At 38.1% G+C, this 9,215-nt stretch overlaps 1 non-coding gene across 1 annotated transcript; it reads right to left on the bottom strand.

Annotated features, from left to right (window-relative positions):
- Window positions 1-5,719: 5,719 nt before the first annotated feature.
- On the bottom strand, window positions 5,720-5,792 carry TRNAR-ACG. Its single transcript has one exon. It is a non-coding gene; the product is annotated as a tRNA-Arg (tRNA).
- Window positions 5,793-9,215: the final 3,423 nt, after the last annotated feature.

Raw genomic sequence — 9,215 nt, 5'->3', positions numbered from 1 at the left:
AGATCTATACACTTGGTCAAACAACCAAGTGGGGCAAAAAAATATCTTAGAAAGATTAGATAGGGCTTTATCAAACCAAATGTGGCGAACAACATATCCCCATGCGGCAGTTACTCACCTTCCAAGAATTACATCTGATCATGCACCAATACTACTTCAGAAGAAAGCAATGGACTAGCAAGGAACAAAAAACTACAAATTCGAACACCTTTGGCTCTCTCACCCCCAACTCAAGCAAATATTCGAATCGGCTTGGGATCAACAACAAGATAATGAACCTACACTCAACCTCCAACTAAAACTTATTACAACTGGACAAACTCTCTTAGAATGGAACAAAGCAACTTTTGGCCACCTACCAACTAAGATCAAGAAATCGACAACCAAGATAAAGCAGCCCAACACCAATGTGCATCCCAAACAGGCTCAGATCTAGAATTCTGGCTGACTCAAGAAAAACAACTGAGAATAGAGCATGAAGAACTATTGCAATGTCATGAGACATACTGACAACAAAGATCTAGAACTCAATGGCTCCAATCAGGTGACCTCAAAACAACATTTTTCCATACTAAAGCGACCATTCATAGAGCTTGTAACAATATACAACAACTACAAGACACACAAAACAACTGGATTAGCAAAAAAGAAGACGTAGTTCATCTCATTCTGGATCACTATTCTCAACAGTATACAGCCCCGCATACAGAAATAAATGAAGATATTTTTACAAATATCAGACCTCGGTTGACTCCCAGACAATCGGACCTACTTACAAAGGAAGTAACAATAATATAAATCAAACAAGCACTGTTCTCCATAAATTCCGAAAGTGCTCCAGCTCCAGATGGCCTATACAAGTAAGTTTTTTAAAGTTTTCTGGGAAACAACCCACCCTCAATTGATAACAATGGTTAAAGCTTTCTTTAATACTCTTAATATGCACCCTCTCATGAATCACACAAATATAACACTAATACCTAAAGTCGACCACCACTCAAAACCTTCACAATTCAGACCAATAGGACTCTGTAACGTCACATATAAAATCATCTCAAAAATTCTAGTCAACTGAATTAGACATATTCTCCCCTTTTTAATAAGCTTTGTACCACAAAGATCAATACACGACAATATAACAATCGCTGTAGAACTCTTCCATCATATTAGAACCTCGAAATCCACCAAAGATCCAAAAATAGCTCTCAAACTAGACATCCAAAAAGCATATGACAGCCTAGACTGGGGATTCATCAAAACATCTCTTACAAAACTTGGATTCCCATCAACTTTTATAGACTACATTATGCTATGTGTCACAACAGTTACGTACTCAATCAAAATAAATGGCACACCGCATGGATACATCACCCCAAGCAGAGGTCTCAGACAAGGAGACCCACTATCTTCCTATATTTTTATCATATGTGCTGAAATCCTATCTACAAACCTGGGAAACCATCAAAACCAAAAATTAGTTCCAGGACTTAACATATCACAAAAAGCACCTCCCATAATTCATCTAATGTATGCAGATGATCTCCTGATTACCTATAAAGCTTCAGATCAAAGTAACCAACGCCTTAAAACCCTCCTCCAAGCCTATAGCTCCTCTGCAGGGCAAGTAATTAATACTACCAAATCGGTAATCATCCATCACCCTAATTTAGACCCAATCAAAATAAATGATCTTCAGAAATTCTTTAATATGCCGACCACATCAAAACCTCCAACCTATCTAGGAATCCAGTTTAAACAAGGAAGAGCATCAAATCGAACTTTCGCTCCCCTCCTACAAAGATTAGCCAGAAAAGCAAAAGGATGGATGACAAAATGCCTAACTCCAGCCGGAAGACTAGTTCTCATCAAAACCTCCCTAACCCCAACCTCCAATCACATAACGCAAACACAAAACCTACCCAAAAATATACACAAACAAATAGATCGTATCACCAGGAATTTTTTCTGGGGACACGACTCAACGATCAAAAAACTTCACCCTATAGGATGGGATAAAGCAACAAAACCATTAGCTGAAGGAGGATTAGGAATAAGGAAAAGCAGTGATCATAATAAGGCTCTTCTAATGAAGAGAATCTGGAATTTGCATGAACAACCTAACTCTATTTGCGGAAGTCTGTTCAGCGCAAAATACCTTAAAGAACAACCAATTTTTCAAGGAAACGTTTCCATACCCTCTGCTTCCAGTCCTCAATGGAGACAACTCGCATCCATTATCCCTACCATGCAAAACCTAATTTTCCATCATATTGGAAATGGGTTAACAACTCCGATAGAAGCTAATTGGATTCCACATTCTCCCAATCTAGAACCGTCATAATGCTACCCAATCCAAACGGTAGCAGATATCATCGACCTAATCACCCACTCTTGGAATCATGAAAAATTGAACACATTTCCCAATCCAATAATTTAAAAAATTATCAACATCCACCTTCCCCAAAACAATACCCAAGATAAAATTATCTGGCCACACTCAAAAACTGGAAAGTACACTACATCTTCGGGATACAAATGTCTAACCCAAGGTCAACCAAACCACACACCGCTACCACCTACCAAATTCTTGTGGACCTTACCATGTCCAACCATACCCCGAACTTCACCTTAACTCCACAAACAACCATATCCCAAATCCTGCAACAACCAACATCAACAACTATAACCTCCTCCTTCTGTTTTCTTCTATGGACCCTATGGCTATCCAGAAATGATCTAGTTTACCAACACAAACAAACAACTTCGGGAGAAATCTAACCTGAGCACAAAAACTGCAACAAGAATATTTCAGGGCACTGCACACCTCACCACCAGTCATACCAGGAGATACACCAACATTCAACCACCCAACAACAGATAGAAGGATAACAACAATATCGGTAGGTTGGTCCACTCCGAATATCAACTGGATAAAGAATAACACAAATAGAGCAGCCAGAGGCTACCCGAGATTTGCAGGGGAGGGATTCGTATGTAGAGACTCTGATGCACGAACATTATTAGAAATGGCTCAACCACTGGGAATTACCACCGCCCTAACTGAAGAAACATGGGCATTACTTTTAGCCTCAAGAACAGCAACAGAGAGACAATGGCCTAAAGTTCTCTTTGAAAGGGATTCAGAGTACCTCCTGCGTTTCATCACATCACCCACCATGCCACCTTGGCACATAGCGGGAATGATTGAAGAAATAAAAAATAGACAGACAAATCCCGCAAGTCGCCATACAACACAATTACAGGGAAGGCAATCAAGCAGCGGACGGATTAGCAAACCATGCAGCTGATGGAAGCAAAGCAGGAAACTATTCAACTAAAATTTGGGACCAGACAATCCCATCTTTTATCAGTCACATTTTATTTCAAGACTTTGTGGGTACCACATACCCACGACAAGTTGTAATTTGAACCTTTCTCTAATAAAATTCATGCTTCAAAAAAAAAGAACACCAGCTAAGTCCTCCTATCTCTATCCCTCTCGAGTCGGGATCCCCTGTCCCCCTCTATCATGTGTCATGGTGTCCCTCCAATTAAACGCTGCCACGTGGTTTCAATTTTCTACCGACATATTTATCATTAAATGAATCAACTTAAATCGGGAAAGAGTATAAAATATAAAATATTTACAGTCAAATGTGGAGAAGATAATCAACCATGATTTATAAAGAGGGATACCAGCCTTACTAAGTGCTGATACCGTTTCATATAGGACAAAAAGATCCCACCGATCCTGGCCGTTGGATCGATGAAATGATATCAACACTTAGTAATGCTGGTATCCCCTTTATAAATCGTGCGAATGATAATCAACCATATTATGAATTAGAGTTGGAGAAATGAAGATACGTATAATACACAACTTTTTTTTTTGAAGCATATAATACACACAACCTTTCTGAATGTGAAATCCATGCCCATGATTAGTGAAGCATTTTTTACCAGCCCTTGGGTCCTTCATAATAGAGGGAGTCTAATGAGCTATAAGAAGATCATCTTAACCTATTAAATCGGGTGATATTATGAATTTCTTATAAAAAAATTGTTTTGTCATTTTTTGTTTCATTGTTTGATGGAAAACTCGTTCATCAAGGAGGAGAGAAAGGTTTGGATCTTGGTTTGCATATCGCTTCCTGATATGGAGAGAATTAAAAAAAATATATTCTCTTTAATTGTATAGAGGGTTTGGCGGGTCCAAGAGCATAGCTCAGTGGTATCCCATCAACTCCAGTAAGGAGGAAGTCAGGGGTTCGATCCCCACCGTAACAGAGGTTTGTATTTAAATTAGTTGTATGGATGGGTTTGGTGAGGTTGGGTCTAATAGTGGGGCTAGTCCAACTGGCTGGATTTGGGTAGGGACCTGGGTCCGGATTTAACCTATCATAAAAAATAAAATATATATTCTCTTTCTCGACTTTAATAGATTTTTGTAACCTTTTACGGAAATGCTATTCACAGCTCCACTTGGAGCTCTATTCACAGCTCAAATGCTAGGTGTCGTAAGAGTATTGGTTCATGGTTTTTAACCAGGACCCACTGCTGGATAAAAGGGTTCACCATTTTAGAGATATAGGGTTTAGATGTCACGAGCTGTGAGTAGTGTGGTGTTTTTGTGCTGTGAATAGCACCACCGCTTTTATAAATGGGAACGGAATAAACGCCACATGGCAGCGTCCAATTGGATATCATGGCACGCGGAAGAGGGGGACCGTCTCTATCTCATTATCTAAAATAAAATAAATAAATAGCGGATCATATGATTCTTTTGTGGGACTGAGATCTAAATTTGTGACTCTAATTCAATAATAATGGACCAGAAATAATGTATATATAAAAAGATTTTTGTTAAAGGGAGAGCAAAAAGAGATTCGAGGAGAGTGAAAATCGTAGCCAACTCACTAGATAAACCGGGTTATATAGAAATCAACGAGTCGGACGAAATTATCCTTTTTAGTAGCACGAAATTTTCACATACTCGTCATCCAGTCATAATCAAACCTACTCCTACCTCGTCTTCTACTTTTCTGTAACCCTAATTATCATTACAGAGACTTAAACTTCCATTAATGGTGGTGAACTTTTCTCTTGCTAATTAAATCCACATTAGCATGTACAACAATTGAATAAACTGTGTAGTACATGGAGAAATCTACATATTATCACCAACAGAAGCGAGATCATAATCTAAAGATGTAAGGCAAAGAGGACAAAATGTTACAATGATTGATTCTAACGTACGAATCCATTCAATCAAGATGGAAGTGTTGTCCGTTCATCTTATCATAGATAATAACACTGTTTCTTTTAGTTTTTTAGAATGATAACAATGATGATTGATGGATTTTCATTACCTATAAAATTGATACAGATTTTTGGTGAACACACCTCTTAAGTATCGTAACTTAACATTTTTGATTTAATGTACAGTGTATTTTATCTTGGAGTAGAGAAGACGATGCAAGAGGTTAGGTTTTAGTTGATGTTAAACGTGTGTGAAAAATTTGTGTGATCACGAAGGGTAATTATGTCTGACTCGGACATTTATATTAAATCGAGCCTAGTTAATGAGTCAACAACGATTTTTACTCTCCTCGGATCTGTTTTTGCTCTCCCTTTAACAAAAATCATATAAAAATTAATTTTAAAAACGACTTCACTGGGGAGGGATCGAACCTCATTGTATAAAAATTAATTTTAACAACGACTTCACTCGGGATCGAACCCAGAATCTCTGGTTTCGTAGACCAGCGCCTTATCCATTGGGCCATGAAGTCGTATTTGGTCTCTTCATTTATGTTGTGCTAAAACTTCTCATTTCTTCCAAAACAAGTATAAAAATACTCATAGCACTGGGTTGTTCATGTCTTTCTTTCTTTGATAAAAATTGAAAACATATCAAAATGAAATATCTTTTCGGTGCATAATTGCTGATCCAACAGGTCATCATCCTATTTAACTTTGAGCAGTGTTCACTACCACGTAAAGAAACCAACTAACAGTTTCATGCTCACAAAGACAATTCAATTCAATTGTGAGAAGACGCGAACTACAGTAGTTACAATAGACCCATTCACCCATATCAAAAGAAGAGTTGATGTCAAAATAAACCGTTCTCTTTTTATTTGATTGTAAAATACATAAATAAAATTTAAATACAGTAGCTAATTGAATTTTATGGAATTTGATTTTTTGAAATCATCATCACGGGTTTCAATGGTGTTGGAGTTATTCAGAGGATGGGTGTGAGTAATGTGGCATTAGTGGGCGTAGTTATGGAGAATAGTTTGGTCCGAGTTATGAAAATATATTAAATATGATTAGTCATCGAGTTTATCACGATTTTTGTTCTCCCCGAATTCCTTTTTGCCTTTCTTTTAAAAAAATCATTATTTTTGTTCTTTTCCTCGAATTCCTTTTTGCGCCCCTTTGGCTCTTCTAATTAAAAAAAATAAAACTTTAACAAAAATCATTATTATATTAGTTACAGGGCATACGGTCCATGAATGTGAGGTCCAACTAGATTCCTAGAGTTCCTCTTTTTTGTGTATATAAAGGAAACTATGTAATGCTTCTACTCTAATCTCCTAATAAGATTATTCTCTGTTAACACAACATATAATCCGTGTGTAAAATAACACACGGTATCCTGTTTCTCAAGCAATTGTAATTTAGGCAATCAGTCTTAAGTTAGGAAACCTACCTTCCTTGCTGTCCAAGGAAGCTTTATGTATAAATAATCTCTTGTATCTCGTCTGTAAACTAAGTTCAGTTAATAAAAACAAAACGTTTAGTCTCTTCTGTTCTCTTCTTGTTTAACCCTAAGTTCTTAGTTTTGTCTTGGTATCATTAGGTTAGTCGATCCTATTCTATAATGTCTACAGAACCATCAACTACCTCCTATACAGTCTCTTCTACGATCTCCTCAAGTATTTCTTCTACTGTGTCCACCGTTGTTAACTCTATCATGTCTTCTTTTCAATTTTCCCAACCACACCATATGATCACTGTAAAATTAGACGACACCAACTACTCGTTATGGCGTGCTCAATTTCTTCCATATCTTCAAGGACATGACTTGGATGGTCATGTTACTGGTGAAACTCCCTGTCCTGTACAACCTCTTGCCGCTGATCTACCAAATCCTGCCTATATTTCTTGGAGAAAACAGGACAAACTTCTAGTTAGCTGGATGTTCTCCTCCCTTACCCCAGTTGTGTTTCGTCATGTTCATCGTTTGACGACTTCTCGAGAAATATAGTCGTCTCTGGAATCTCTCTATGGTTCAAAGTTTGATGCTCAGGTTCATCACCTTCATTGTGAATTACGAGCATTAAGGAAAGGCTCTCAAACTATGCGTCAGTATATAGATCGTGCTCGTGATCTTGTGGACAGTCTAGTAGCAGCAAACACTACTGTCACAGATAAGGAGTTCCGTCACTATCTCTTAGCTGGCCTGGACAGCACCTATGATGCTATTGTAACATCATTAACCACCACGATGAGTTCGCTGTATGTAGAAGATTTTCTCACCTTCCTCCTGACGTTTGAACTGCGTATTGATCAACAGACGAAGCTGTCCAACTCTCAGCAAGTTGCTAATCTTGCTGCGCAGAACAGACAATCCTCATATCGTTTTTCTTCCCCAACTGGTGCTTCTACATCGTCTAACAATCAGTTCTCTTCATCTCGTCCTCCTGGCAATCAACGAAATCAGAATCAACATGGGCCTGGTTCATCTCAGCCTGCTCGGTTTAATAATCAGCATGGGCCTGCTCCACTTGATAACCAACGTAGGCCTGTAAGTTCTGATCCTTCATCTGTACGCTGCCAACTCTGTGGGCGTCAAAATCATGAGGCCCAGGACTGTTGGAACCGTTATGACAAGAATTTTCGACCACCTAGGCGTCAAACACCATCCTCTATGCCTCGGGCTTATGCTGCTTATGGACCTGGTCTTCTACCTTCACCTTCTTGGACGCCTGATAGTGGTGCTACAGATCACATCACCAATGATTTTTCTCGTCTTCAATTTCCTACTGAGTACACTGGTCCTGATCAAATACAAATGGGTAATGGTTCTTCTATACCAATTTCTAATGTTGGTTCCTCTATTTTAGGGACTCCCAACCGTAAGTTGCATCTTCGTAATGTTCTCTTTGCACCAAAATCTCTCATAATCTCTTGTCTGTTTCTCGTTTCACCACTGATAACAATATCTTATTTGAATTTCATCCAAATTTTTGTCTTGTGAATGATCGATATACCAGGAAGGTTCTTCTTCTCGGCATTAGGAAGGGTGGTCTCTATCAACTTGATGTTTCATCTCAATCTCCTCAAGCTTGCATAGGAGAACGCCCTAGTTTACAAGCCTGACATGCTAGAATGGGTCATCCAATGATGCGCACAGTTCGCAAAGTTATTTCTCAGTTTTCTCTTCCAGTTTCAAACCAAACTATTAGTTTTTGTTCTTTTTGTCATGAGCATAGGAGTCATAAGTTACCTTTTCAATCAAGTACAACTGTTTATTTGAATCCATTAGATTTAATTCTCTCCGATGTATGGGGACCCTCTCATATTTTATCCAATGAAGGATATAAATATTATGTCATATTTATTGATGCGTATAGTCGTTTTACTTGGATGTTTCCTATGTCTCAAAAGTCTGATGTTTTCTCTTTATTCTTTTTATTCCAAAAACATGTTGAAAATCTTTTTAATCGAAAGATAAAAAATTTTCAATCTGATAATGCTGCTGAGTATCGTAAACTCACTCCACACCTCCAAGAACTTGGAATTTTTCATCGTTTTTCATGTCCACATACTTTTGAACAAAATGGTTTGATTGAACGTCGTCATCGTCATATTCGTGAAACTGGTCTTACTATTCTCAATATGGCCTCTATGCCGTCCTCATATTGGTATGGTTCTTTTTACACTGCTTGTTATTTGATGAATCATGTCCCTTCAACTTCCGTTAATAATTCCTCTCCATATGAAGCCCTTTTTGGTATTCCGCCTGATTGCACTTCTCTTCGTGTATTTGGTTGTCTATGCTATCCTCACTTGCGTCCATATAGGTCTCATAAAATGGATTCTTTGTCTTCCCCTTGTGTTTTTATTGGCTATAGTCCATCTCATAAAGGTTATAAGTGTGTTCATATTCCTACGGGTCGAATATACGTCAGTCGACATGTTGT

Source organism: Papaver somniferum, chromosome 7, assembly GCF_003573695.1.
Source record: "Papaver somniferum cultivar HN1 chromosome 7, ASM357369v1, whole genome shotgun sequence".
NCBI classification, from domain to species: domain Eukaryota; kingdom Viridiplantae; phylum Streptophyta; class Magnoliopsida; order Ranunculales; family Papaveraceae; genus Papaver; species Papaver somniferum.
The sequence above is the reverse complement of the archived record's forward strand: the minus strand, read 5'-3'. Positions and strand labels throughout refer to the sequence as shown.